The 14,454-nt window shown below is 42.4% G+C and overlaps 1 protein-coding gene across 1 annotated transcript in view; it reads left to right on the top strand.

Moving 5' to 3' along the window:
• LOC111869634 overlaps positions 1-14,454 on the top strand; it is a 129,206-nt gene that overhangs the window by 58,025 nt on the left and 56,727 nt on the right. The window lies entirely within an intron of this gene.

Genomic DNA, 14,454 nt, shown 5'->3' with positions numbered 1-14,454 from the left:
GGGCACTTGACGCTTTCAGTAGGTCGACTCCTGTATAGCGCCAAGTCGAAAGATGACTGATGAAGTGGAAAGGATTCGGTAGGACGCGATCGTGGCGGCGTAGTCTGATGCCCTATCTCGAAATCTGTCTTAAGGATGAGGAAGACAAGAGACTGGAGACAATTACACAATGAGGAGCTTCATAATTTGAATTCCTCACAAAATATTGTTGGATGATAAAATGAAGGAGGAAGAATTGTGTGGGGAAGGTAACACGTATGGGAGAAAAGAGAAATGCGTACAAAATTTTGGAAAGAAATCCAAAAGAGACCACTTGGAAGGCGTAGGAGTAGGTGCGAGGATACTATTAAAGTGGGGCTTAAGGAAATAGGATGGGAGGATGTTTACTGGATTCATCTTCCTTAGGGTAGGGACCTGTGATGGCCTTTTCTGAACAAGGAATTCTGGTGTCGGGTCCCTATATTCCTGAATACGAAGCAGAAATAGGCGTTTAACAACTACATTCAGTTTAGTTCCTGATGATGGAGGGAGAGATAGTCACCGAAACGTTGTATTATCACTTCTTATCAACATTGATAGCTCCGACAAGACCCCCATTACACGACTTCGCTTTGCAAGTCTGCCCAGTGCCAATAAATGACATTCGCAATGTCACTACATGTGCACGCCGGCCATTTCATGACTTGGCGGTTAGTGCGCCCGTTCCTCTGCTGCAACCAGATCCACAACCGAAGGAAAGATTAGCATTGTCTTCTGATACGTGTCTCCGTGTACTCTGATAAGAATTGGCCTACGTTTTTGAGGGACGTGCTACCTCAATCTTCAGGTCCCAAGAATTAGCCAACAAAAACGACGTTCGACATAATCTTCAGCCCTGAAGGTAGAGGCCGTATATTGCTGAGAAACTGTAGGCAAATTAATGTTTGTAACACTTACTGTAGGTCATACAAATGCCAATGTTTTCCGAAATAAAACACTCGCTGATATAAAATTTAAAACTACTCCACATTTATTAATTACCCTTTCATCGACGCCATGTCATCGTCATTGGTAAAACAGCCTTTCTATGAGCCCTATGCGTCCTCAGAATATTCGGCCACATACGTCATCAACCGTCTGTAGTCCCAAGAGTGAGCGTCGTTAGACAACCTACTTAAAGGAAAGGACCTTTTGATGCTCATTTTTCACACCATTCCACTTTCTTCTGGGGCACGCGATAGAGTAGTTGGTTGAGGCACTATGCTACACGCCGGAAGGTCGCGGGGTTCGATTCCCAATGAGGTCATTGGATTTTTCAATTGACTTAATCCTTCCAGCCGCACTATGGCCCTAGGCTCGACTCAGCCTCTAACAGAATGAGTACCAGGAATCTTCCTGGGGGTAAAGGACAGCAGGCGCGTAAGGCTGACAACCTCACTATCGTCTTTCAGCCAAAATTGCCTGGAAAATGTGGGAGCCTCGATGTCTCACAACTCTATAGACCTCCACGAACTGTTACACTTTCCTTTTAAAACAACATGGGATTCTTGGAATGGTCCGTTTTAAGTCACTATTCCACTTACAACTTATGGCGGTAAATCAGTATGCCCCTTATAAAGCCTATATTTTGACCATTTTTGTCTTCTCTTCCCTTTTTGCTCAGATCGGTTTCCTTTCTCTACCCCCTATTCTTGATCCTCACAGCCACCCTCCTTGCAACTTTCTTAGATAAGGAGACCCATTCCTGAACCTGCATACTTAAACTCTAAAGATGGAGGCAAAATTTTGTCCCGAAACGTCGGTATCCGCCCAGAAAATTACAAGATACTACAACCCAGAACACCATAGTCTTATATTTCAAATTTTCGCACCAGCTGAAATTAATGTTCTCATGTTCTAGAGAGTGAGACCTTGTACTCGTAGTATGGCGAATGGCTGAGGAAATCTCACAAGAAAATGCTGTATGCATATTTACAGGGACGGAGATCGGCCTCCATAGTCTAGGGGTAACGTTCCCACTTCATGACTCAAGGTCATTTTTAAGGGCGGAAAAATTCAGGGAACAGGTCCTCCGAGAGGGACTTTAAGCCATGTGTCCCGTGTCGTAGATTTACGGCACGTAAAAGAACGTCATGTCTCTAGGAGACCTCTGAGCTAAATTTAGGTAATAATTTTCCGCCCAAGTAGTTTCCAATGCCTCTGGTAGATGGGGGAAGCATCAAGATACCGAGGACCGGCCTCGTTGGCTGAACGGGGCTGATAGCATGCACCGTTACCGGTAGGGTATGGCGACAGTAGAAATTAAAAGGGGGACGCACAATGGACCAATAACTGGTCTAAGTGCATGGGGAAACCCACCCCCTCTAATACAGGGACGGAGACAATCTGTTGCTCCGAAACATTGGTAAAGAGTTTCCAGAATACACGATACAGTGATCCAGTAGACTGCAAGAGATACCGTACCTTCTCTTTATATGCATAACACGAAACTAATAAATCAGATTTCTCTGCAAAGCTACGGGTCGGAGTTTTCTCTAACAAAACCCGCATAGGCTCTTTGACATACTGTGAAAAATGTTAAAAATCACCTCTACGTGACGGTGAGGCATCGTGATCGTGGGCAAAGAACTCTCCACATTCTGCAGTCACAAAAACCGCGCTAGTCACATTTACTTTCAAAGCTGTAATATTACATTGATAGTTCATCCAGGGACGTGACTGGATTTTGAGAAGACGATTAAGCAGAGGCAATTTTTTTCTTCACCACTTTCTGATGATCCTGGGGCCAACCCATTCTCCTATTTGAACATGTGGCGCTCTTTCTCGATAGCGTAAATCACATAATTCAGCTTCGTCTAGTTCTGAGATTGGAAACCAAATACGTCGAAGCAAAACGTGGGACTTTAAACAAAAGTAACATTGTGTAAGATTTGAGGCTTTCACGGCGGTGACTATGAAGAAAGCAGTCTTCTGGGATTTGGCACCGTGTATATGTGGTGTTAACCGACGTTTCGGAGGAACGTATCGCCTCCATCTTCAGGGTAGAAGGAAAAAATGTAAGAAATCCAGTTCTCACGGTCTCTTCGCTTGCGGATTTCTTATATTTTTTCCTTATACCCTGAAGATGGAGGCGATACGTTCCTCCGAAACGTCGGTTAACACCACATATACACGGTGCCAAATCCCAGAAGACTGCTCTCTTAAAAGTAACATTACTTTCAAGCGTAGTCTCTTTGTCAATGCGCAAGGCACTTCTTGCGAAACTAATGACCCTTGGTGTATTCAAGAAAGTCCCAGCATTTTGTAAAATTAATCGAGAAGGATGATAGGGGCAGGGCATGTAGCACGCATGGGGCTAAGGAGAAACTAGATAAGATTATGCCTTGGACTATTCGGAAGCAATATCGCAACATTCCTCTACAAGTACTGAAGACAAATATAGGAATACACAGGTCATATGGCTTCTAACAAACTCTGTATCTATAGCCGAATTTTCCCGAAACCATTTCATTGGCTAGTAAAGAATGCTTACTATTCGTTAGCTGCCAATTTAGTTTAAACTTTAAGTTACAGCCATTTATAAGCAGGTATATAACGTATTTTGCTTTGAAGTTTAACAGAACAGTAAAGTTTTAAAGCCATTAAGACCAGGTTGGTATCACTCCTTTACTTGAAAGGTTTAAAACCTGATACCTCCAAAACACATCTCGTACAAAGAGGACTCTTGAATTACTATAATGTTCGTGAAAGTACAGCTTCTATTTCAAGCATGCGTTGTACCGATTAAATTACATAGAATTTCATATCTATCTATCTATCTATCTATCTATCTATCTATCTATCTATCTGTCTGTCTGTCTATCTGTCTATTTATTTATTCCTGTTGTCCCCACTTGGTACATAGGACATCCATGAAACTCTTTGTTTCAATTCAGTTTCTTAATCTTAAACAGATGGTAGGACTCCTTGGACAGGGGATCAACTCGTCGCAAGGCCGCTACCTACACACAAACACAGAATAAACTGAGTGGGATTCGAACCCATGGTCCCAGTATTGGAGCGGGCGAAGACATTTCATGCCTTGGACCGCGCAGCCACTGTGACCGGCTGAACAGGGTCTAGTTTAAATATATTCAGGCAGATTACGTAAAACCCAAACGTACATATGAATTCACGTCTTTGCGGGATGTTCTGTCCGGTATTATCACTCATTGAAATTCGATCATTTTGAAATTTGAGCTTTTACGTTATGAAGGAACATCTACTATAACTTTTTTTTTTCCTCTTGGCACTACAGCCCCAGTGGGCCTAGGCCTACCTCCATGAACTTCTCCGTTCACTTCGGCTACTATATCTTTACCTTCCAGTATAATATGGGTGTGTAACTTGGTCTTTCTCCTTAGGGGAAGGACATGGACTGAGGGTGTTTGAGAACAAGGTGCTCAGGAGAATATTTGAACTTCAGAGAGAGAAAGTAAGTGACAGGAAGATGGAAAAACTGCATTATGAGGAGCTTCATTATTTGATATGTGGTTCTCTCACACCGGCGAATATAAAAATTAAGTATTAACTTTTGGAATGCAGTACGATGGCAGTTCAGCGAGGTTTCGGAGCAATGTACGGCCTCAGTCTTCAGCGCCGAAGAGTAAACTAGGAAACCAGTAATCCGGTACAACTTCATCGACGTTTCGGAAAAGCGTACTGCCTCCACCTTTACAGTCGAAGAGTAAGCGAAGTACGCAATCGTTCCTGTGAAACGTCAGTGAAATTCTACCAGACTACACGGTGTATTACATCCCAGAAGGCAATATTTTTGGAATGCCTCATACTCTGTACTCTAATAAAATAATATAGTGATTCAACCAACGGTGATAAGATTGGCATGGGAGAAATGAGAATTGCATACAGAATTTTAGTCGGAGAAACTGAAGAAAAGAGTCAAATTGGAAGCGCCAGACGCAGATGGAGAGACTAAACCTCGAGTTGCATTACGTTCCTTTTGCTTTTTCATAAAAATCGTTGCATTTTTAAAAGTAAGCAGCAATAATGGGGTGTAATTGACCTAAATAATTTTAATGAGAGGACAACTATTTAAACGTAGTTCATCATTGTTCGATTGTCGCTGGGAGCAATTCCATCAATTCTGATTGGTCGAAACAGGATCTGCAGGGTAACATTTTAATAAGGGCGAAGGGAATGCGAAGAAGTTCTTGATGACGTCGAACATGTACAAACAACAAACTCCGTGGTTTTAGTCTGCAAGCGAACTATATCGACCGAGCGATCGCCGCTTGTCGGCGAAGTTAGTGCCAACTTCAGCGGATAGAGGGTGTCGCGTGGTCAGCGAAACGAAACGCCACGGCCGTTAATTTCGGTTTTCTAGACCGAAGCCTCTATGTCCTTGAAATATCTCCTCCTCATTTATCCTCACGAGGCTGAGGGACCCCGTTCCAGACCCACTGCTTCTCAGAAAATTTGGTAGCTCCGAGAATCGAACCCGGATCTCTGGATCTGTAGCCAGGAACTCTGACCACTGGACCACAGAGGCGGCCGATGTACAAATAGCAATTAGAACGACTGTTAGGTTCAGCTAACCACGCTAAGGTCATTCATTTTCTCTAACATGTTTACTATATACTTATCAAGGTAAAAATAATTCTCTGCATGAAGAGAAACGATGGCTCCATGCTAAAACCATGCAGTGTGTTGCATCGTGTCCCCCTTAGGGGAATTTAATTGGTCACGAACAAATCGCAGCTCTCCGAACGATTAATTAACATGCATACCGTAACACATTTTTTTAGTCATTTCAGACAGGTTCACCAAAACGCGTAACAAGGCTACTTTCAGCAAAGTTGCGACTGCGCACGTCGTGATAAACTGCTAAGGCACGTCACGTGTGTGTTAGTTACCTTAAAAACCCTAATTCTATTGAAGCGTTTTGTTACATAAATTTCAATTTTATTATCGAAGACTACAAAACATAAAAACTTCACAGAGGGAAAAAGGTTTTGTTGCAAATTAATTGCCCTCGACGCGTAAGAGAACAGTAATAATGGAGAAATCGTGTCCGTGTGCTATGTCTCAAACAATTTAACGGATTTTCATCAAATTTGGTGTAGTAGGTCTTAAAATAATCCCTTTTTAACTGCATTTTTACTTTACAAAAGGCTATGATTGAATAATATTAATATTTAAAAAATATATTCTTGTAGAATGGAAAACCAAATAGTTTTACAGACATCTGCGCAGGATTCGGCGGAATATATTGCCTCCATCTTCAGGGATAAAAATAAATCCAGCACATTCAGACAGACTACACGGTATTACATCATAAAATATATTATTCTTCAAAGTAAATTTTGTGTGAACTTCAGATCTCACCCAGTACTAAAATTTGACGAAAGAGCTTGTAAGTATGATCTTCTGGGTTTTGACACCGTAGGTGAATACCATCGTTCAAGAGGAACATGCTGGTTGCATTGTCAGGGCGAAAATATGTAGGGCGAGGTGGCAGTTCACTTATAGAGGCAGGTCAGTGGCGGAAGGATAACGGTTAGCTGTACGACTCTCACAGTCGTGAGACAGTAAAATATGGTTGTGAGTCCCACGGGACGCGGAACTAAGAGTGACTGCTGGTGAAGGCCAATAGCAATTTAAAGCACGGCTCAGAAAACCACAGCCTCAACTACCAAAACCGAAAATATCAAATTCTATAACCACAAAAAAGGCCAAATATGCGCAATGTGTGTACTTAGTATAAAAATAAACTTTCTTTCTATAGTTACAATTAATATGTTGCTGGACATTATCCATCATCTTGTCTGTTCTTAAAATACCGTCTAGTTTCTATTAAAAACACTACGTTTCGGGAACTGGAATCTGTCCCCTTCTTCAGGTAAAACCTACTCAGTTAGGTCCAACAGACAGAGCTAGCCCCTATCTCCGGACACCTATGCCAGTTTCAGAAGGGGTTCATAAAACAAGCACAACATAATCCATCTGTGAGAGCTAAGAAATATTGAAGCTATCATATTTGAGGCTTAGCACCAGAGAAATATCTAGAATGAAATCATACCGGGAGAGAAGCAATACTCCTTGTGGTACCAACATATGAAACAAATAGTTACCCAAACCAACTACACTAGACGTCGCTGTAGTCTCTTGATTTCTGCTGTGATGACAGGGGCCCAGATGGGAGAGATATCCACACTGGGTTGACTAATTGGATGGTCCAGCAGAGACATGTGGGCTGATTCCTTGTATCTTCTGTATGTGGTGTTAGGTTCGATCTGCAAGACCTTCGCTTCATTCCAACGAATTTTGTGATCTTCCTCGTATGCATGTTGGGCCAATTTAGACTTTTCCAGCAAACCCTGTGTCATATTATATAATGTCCAGCAACATATTAATTGTAACAATTTACCATCATCACAAACTTTTAGATCTTATTCTTTCTATAGAATTATGAGAACATGCTCCCTATCCAGTGCGCACCTGGAGTTCTTCCCCCGGGTTAAAGCGATCGGTGCGTGAACGTGACAGCTCACTTCCACGAGCGCCGAGGTTAAGAAAAATGGAACTTTACCTCCACCCCCATGTCTTCAGGGCGTGCTGCATAATTAGTGAAGCACAGGGATAGATTTGCTTTGCCTTTAACATGGATTCTGACGATGGTGCATACTGGATTTCTTTTGGCTTGTTTTGGACTTCATCCATCATCTGGTATGTAAAAGACAAAAGGCCACAACGTTTCGGAGACTGGCTTGAGTGATTGAGACTAGCTCTTTCTAACGGGCCCAACTGAGTAGGTTTATCCTTCCTCACCCACCTGAAGACGGAGATAGATCCAGTCTCCGAAACGTTGTGGCCTTTTGTCTTTCACATACCAGATGATGGATCAAGTCCAAAACAAGCCAAAAGAAGTACATTTGCAGATATGTTACGTAAGGGAGAATTTAAACTACACCGGATAACGTCATATGACAAGTGCACCATAGCGTTCATCCTCAAAAGAGGAAAACTTGAGTTAATTATCCACCTCAGTCTTAAATATCTTCTAAATACTTTTTAAATTTGAAATTCTAATTGATTTTAATTGGTATTTCTCACGATTACAGAACGCCATAGTGAATCCACACAAAATACTAATAAGACTTACATTAATAAGCAAAAAGAGTTTGGGTCGGCCGGGTAAATTTATGCTGGCTTCGCCAGCACAGTCATTCTTGGTTCCCAGTACCGCAGGATTCATGATCATATCTTGCTCGGTACTTGGAGACATACAACTACGTTGTTAATGCAAGTTTCATTAATACTTTACGTTGATACGACACAAACCGCATATAAAACGACTCGTTCAACAATTATGCCATTGTTACGTGTGTATCTGTTGCCGCGGAAACATGTCTACAGAGCCGTTGCTTACCAACGGTGGGGATACACATATGTTCACAGGCAGCGAGGTGATTCCATAAGCTTAGTTTCATTTTTTTTAAATTAGGCTGAAAAATAGCGAAGTAGTCAATCGACACAACGGCATGCTTCAAAGTAACATTAATTCAAACTTAACTTCGTTTCGAAAACTATAAATCCCAAGCCTGCGCACTAGAGAGCTACAGAACCAATTGTTCCAGTTGATAGAAAATTCTGTACAAATCGCATTTAAATGATCGTGTGAAAGTAGGAGCTATGCCACTTTAGCAACAAAAAATATTTGTTCTCCTTTCTCCTGGCTTCACCAGGAAATGCAATTTAACATGCTACGGACCTGATTAAGAAGAGGCCTCATCCCTGTAATGACTACATTCATTACAGGCGAATGTTTGGAGTTTATGCTGTTTAGTTTTTCTCTTCGTAGGAAATAAACGCCTACATTCTTCATATAAAGGCTCAATAAATATCCTTGTAGGCCTATATAAAGAGCTAAGACTTTCACTTCCTTTGTAATTCTGGGTTGCGTATGGTGACAAGTAGTTACCAGTAGGAGCGGTAGATAATAGCAGCAGAATATATGCTTGAATTGGTATTACAACATTATTCTTTGTCAAAAATAAAAGTCATTCATATATTACATTGTTTATTTCACGTTGTTATTCTGTCTTAGGACAAATGTGACTTTTCCAGAACTTTCCAAGTTGCTGATGTTTGTTTTTAACAGTTTCAATGCCTTCATGCTAACCAACTAAGTAACTTACTCTCTGGAGCTGAATCTTTCTTGAAAAGCCTCCAGTCGCTCAGCTACTCAAGAATGTCTCATCATTTTATGGAAACCGAAAGTTCATTACCGTGTTCGTCCTAAGCTAGATGAATCCTCTTTCTCTAAGATCAATTTTAATATTATCATCCCACCTACTTCTTTCATTCTGGTTTTTCATCAAAATCTCCCATGCGTACTACATGCCCTCTCCATATTATCCTCCTTAGCTTGATTATTCTAATTGTATTTTGGAAAGAGTACAACGTTAATATTTATGATTATATAGGTCTACAAATTATTCCCCCTATCGCAGTGGCCGAGCGTTCGAATCCCACTCGAAGCATGGATTTGTGTGTGCGTTTATTCTGTGTTTGTGTTGTCCTGTGTGCAGGTAGCGGCCTTGCGACGGGCTGATCCCCCGCCCGAGGAGTCGTGCCTACTGTGAATAGATTAGCAAACTGAAAAAGTGGCCAAGGTCCAAAGAGTTTAGAACCATAGAGAGAAAGAGACAAATTATTCCTTCAAGTAATGTTGTAAACAGCTGTGAACGATGTTCATTCGCTCAGGTTGATTGGAAAAACTTAGTATCATCAGCCAAATCACTGGGTAACGACCGCCAGGGTTCTCTTGATATCCGTCCTGAGATAGAGTACATGCTATTGCGGACACTAGGAAGAATGTCTCGCACTGGGTGGGCGGACATTATTAAAATGGATCTTAGGGATGGGATGGATTAAATTGATCTGGCTCAGGATAGGGACCAATGGAGGGCTCTTGTGAACACAGTAACGATCCTTCGGGTTCCATAAAAATGCTGGTTAAGTTCTTGAGTAGCTGCAACAATTCGCGACTTCTCAAGAAGGGCTCAGCTCCAAGAGTGAGTGAGTGAGGAAGAATGCTCGCATACGGACACGGCCGAGATGTGACGAGCTTCCTCGATGCCACACGAAGTTGAGAGAACGAGCAGTCAGAGGGCAGTCACGTCTCCAGGCGGCCGACCACACTCTTCCCTGCGGATGTGTGTCTTGTGCAGAACACACGTACTACGCGCAACATAGATTTCACTTGGAAGTTAAAAGAAATGAACTATTTTATACGCTCACTTTCCATCCGCTGCAAAAATTAGTAAACAGTACTTTTTGTTGTGTTATTGAGGACACAGGAGAACGTTTCTTTGTTGGAGTTAATTTTTAACGTTATGAATTTCTTAGAGGGAAATGTTTAAAATGTGTTTTTTTTCCTTACCCATCGAATACTGAAGATGAAGAACACTTTCTAGCGTTTCAATAAGACGTCACCCAAGAGTCCAAGTGTTGGAAATCAGAACAAACCTTGTCACAAAATTAATAATGCGGTCTTCTGGGATGTGATTCCGTCTAGTCTGGCATGCAGGCAGCAGACAAACACCAGCGTGAGAAAATAACAATATATGTTGTCACAGAATTCAACCGGAGAGTGTGAGTAGAACTGAACAGTGTTGCCATATCAACAAGCAAACCAGACCGGGATCAATTTTCAACGGTAAGGGTTGCAGACAACGGCCCGCGGGCTGGGGTTAATCCGCACCGGGTATTCAGATCTAATTAATACGTCGGTTCTGCATTCATTTTTGATCTACAAATAATATTGAGGAGCCGGGATAGCGACGGACAACGGGCTGGACGGCCGAGGGGTCGGAGTTCTAGTCCCGGTAGGTTCAAGAATTTTCTTTTCTTCACGTCGTCCAAACAGGCTCTGGGGTCCATTCAACCTATCCAATGGGTACTGGGGGCTCTTTTCCAGGGGGTAAAGCAGCCGGGGCATGAAGCTGATCACTTAGCTACAGCTAGTGACGAGCTAAAAAATGTGGATCTATACATCCACTCCCCTCATACGCTTTCATGGCTTAGTGCTTAATTAGTTAAGCACAGGGAAAATTTTATCTTTTTTTTTTACAAATTATATTGAAAACAATTGTAATCGCAAAAAAATGTATACATATATTTCGCTTATAAAAACAAAATTTTGATGGAAATTCAAATTTCTGGGCCCTAGTAGGTTACATGTTACTCTATGATCTGTTTTTACCATGTCAAATTTGGTATGAATTGTCTAATGCGACCCATTGCAAATTATGTTCAATAGATGATGTAATGCTGATCACAGTGGCCGCGCGGTCTGAGGCATGAACTGCCTTTGCGACTGGCTGATCCCCCGTCCAAGGAGTCCTACCGACTGTGTAAAAGGATCTAGAAACTGAAAAAATGGTCAAGGTCCAACAAAAGGACTATAAAGCCATATATAGATAGATAGATGTGATTTAATTCAATGAGAGAACCAATCAGACGTAATTTTAATTAAGTGCAGTCTTGGAGGAGAGTCTTTGTTGAAAAGCTAGCAGTTGCTCACTTAGTCACGAAATTCAAACCATTTTAAGAAACCCGAAATTTCATTTCGTGTTCACAACACTCACTTCTCATCACTATCTGGTACCATCCGATTTCTTTAACATCAATTTTAATATTATCTTCCCGTCTACGTCTACGCATTTCAATTGTCTCCTTCCTTCAAGTATTCCTATCAGAATCTTATTGTGCTTGCTGGTAAGTTTCTCGGCTTATTCTTTGAACGTGAAGATGCAAGCTGTACGTTACTCCGAAACATCAGTAAACCTCTACCACACTACACGAGGTCACATCATAGAAGATAGTAATATTCATAGTCACTGCAGTGAGAACCTCAACTCTAATATATTCTCTATAACTAGCTCCGCAAGCGAACTATACCGACTGAGCGACCACCGCCTGTCGGCGAAGTTAATGCTAGTTTTGCGGATAGAGGGTGTCACGTGGTCAGCGCAACGGATCCCTACGGCCGTTAATCTCGGTTTTCTAGACCGGAGCTGCTATTTCCTTGAAACAGCTCCTCAATTATCCTCACGAGGCTGAGTGGACCCCGTTTCAGACCCACTACTTCTCAGAAGAAATCTGGTAGCGCCGAGAATCGAACCCGAGCCTCTGGATCTGTAGCCAGGAACTCTGTTCACTAGACCACAGAGGCGGTCACCCACAGCAGTATATAAATGCAATGAGGTTAAAAAGCTATACCTGCAACAGGCCGTGGAGGCCCGTAGGGTTGTGAGACGTTGAGGCTCCCACATTTTCTCTAGACAGTCGGCTCACAGATGGCGGTGAGGTTGTCAGACTTACGCGCCGGCCATCCTTTAACCCCCAGGAAGATTCCCGGTACTCATTTCACTTAGAGGCTAAGTCGACCCCAGGGCCATAGTGCGGCTGGAAAGATTAGGTTAACTGAAAAAATCCACTTCATCGGGACTAGAGAACGCGACCTTCTGGCTTGTAGCACAGTGCCTCAAACCAACTACGCTACCGCGTGCCCCTACAATCAAGGTAGCTATATCAAAACGTCATTAGTTTCTGTCTTCCTACGATTTATTTGTTGTCTAATCCTAGAACACTGTTCCTATGTCAGCAGCGTTATGCGGTTGCATAACAGAAATGAAAAGTCACAACCTTCAGACTGTGGTCACGTTTCTGCTGCCTGTGGACACCAAACTTTCCTTTGTGGCTACCTGTACCAAACCACATACACTGGACTGTAGGCCTACTTGCAAATATATGGTCTCTAAATTTCATCAATTCGCTGTGGGGATACCGAGAAAGGGTTTGAATTAAAGCCACAAAGTTTTGCCACGTGTTATCCACCACTTATTAATTATGTATGGCTTATTTAACTACACTGCCAATAGCTGAGCTTATGACGTCGATTACGTGACCGCGCGATCTAAGGCACAACTGTCTTCGCTCACTCGGCCTCTGATTTCGTGGGTTCGAATCCCACTCAAGGCATGGATATCTTAATTGTATGCATTTATTCTGTTGTTTGTGTTGTCTTGTGTAGGTAGCAGGCTTGCGACGGGCTGATCCCCCGTCCAAGGAGTCCTATCGACTGTGTACATGATCAAGAAACTGGAAAAGCGGCCAAGGCCCAACAAAGGGCTATAGAGCCATAATAGTAATAATAATAATAATAACAACAACAAGAATAATAATTATAATAATAATATGTTGATCTGTAGGATGATTAGCAAAAAGTGAATTGGAAAGACTGTGGAAGAAAGCAATTGTGGCATAATTTAAGGTACTATCCGGGAATTTGCCAGGAGAGACTGAGGAAAATCACAAGAAACTTCAGCCATAATAGCGTAAGTGCGGGCCGAAACATAGACTTCTCAAATACTCAATGGTAAGACAGGTTTGATCATCACATTTTCGTAATTAGATTTTTTTTTCTCCTTGGCACTACAGCCCCAGTGGGCCTAGGCCTGCCTCCATGAACTTCTTCGTTCACTTTGGTTTTTCTAGATCTTAGACATACGGCAGGACTCCTTGGGCGGGTGATCAGCTCGTCGCAAGGCCTCTACCTGTACACAAACACAGAAAAACGCACACAAACATCCATGCCCTGAGTGGGATTCGAACCCACGATCCCGGCCTCCGAGCGAGAGTAGACAGTGCATGCCTTAGCCCGCTCGGCTACTGTGACCGGCCGATTCACTAATAGTACCATTGTTTTATCAGAGGTGAACGAACTGAAAATCTTTATGGAAGGAAAATATACCGACTTGGGTCGACTCAGCCTCTAACAGAAATTAGTACCAGGAATCTTCTTGGGGGTAAAGAGCGGCCGGCCGACCGGCCGGCGCGTAAGGCTGACAACTTCACCGACATATGTGAGCCGATTGTCTATAAAATGTGGTAATCTCGACGTCTCACAAGGTTATGGGCCTCCACGCCCAGTTACAGGGATCATCATCAGTAATCTGTCAAGACGACAGGTCCACAGTCTCTTCCAAAACAATTCCTCCATTTAATGCGATCTAGAGCTTTCTCCTTCAAATGACAGTATCCTCTTCTGTCCCCAAGGTCATCCAGCATCTTCTTATGTCTTCTTCTCACTTCTATCCGCCCCTCTATCTTTCCTTCGATAACTTCTTTTAGAAGGCAGTTTCTGCGTAAAACATGACCAATCCAATTAGCCTTCCGTTTTCTTATTTCGTGTAGGATATTCCTCTGCTCACTGACTCTAATTAACACTTCTTCATTTCTCACATAATCGGTCCAACTGATCTTCTTCATCCTTCTCCAACACCACATTTCAAAACTTTCCAGATGTTTCTGATCTACTGCCCTAAGTGTCCATGTTTCAGCCCCATACAGAGCTATGCTCCAAATGTAGCATTTCACTAGTTTCTTCCTCAAATTTAATTCCAATTT

The sequence above is a fragment of the Cryptotermes secundus genome, unplaced genomic scaffold (assembly GCF_002891405.2).
Source record: "Cryptotermes secundus unplaced genomic scaffold, Csec_1.0 scaffold611, whole genome shotgun sequence".
NCBI classification, from domain to species: domain Eukaryota; kingdom Metazoa; phylum Arthropoda; class Insecta; order Blattodea; family Kalotermitidae; genus Cryptotermes; species Cryptotermes secundus.
Note: the sequence above shows the minus strand (reverse complement) of the source record. Positions and strands in the feature narration are given on the sequence as shown.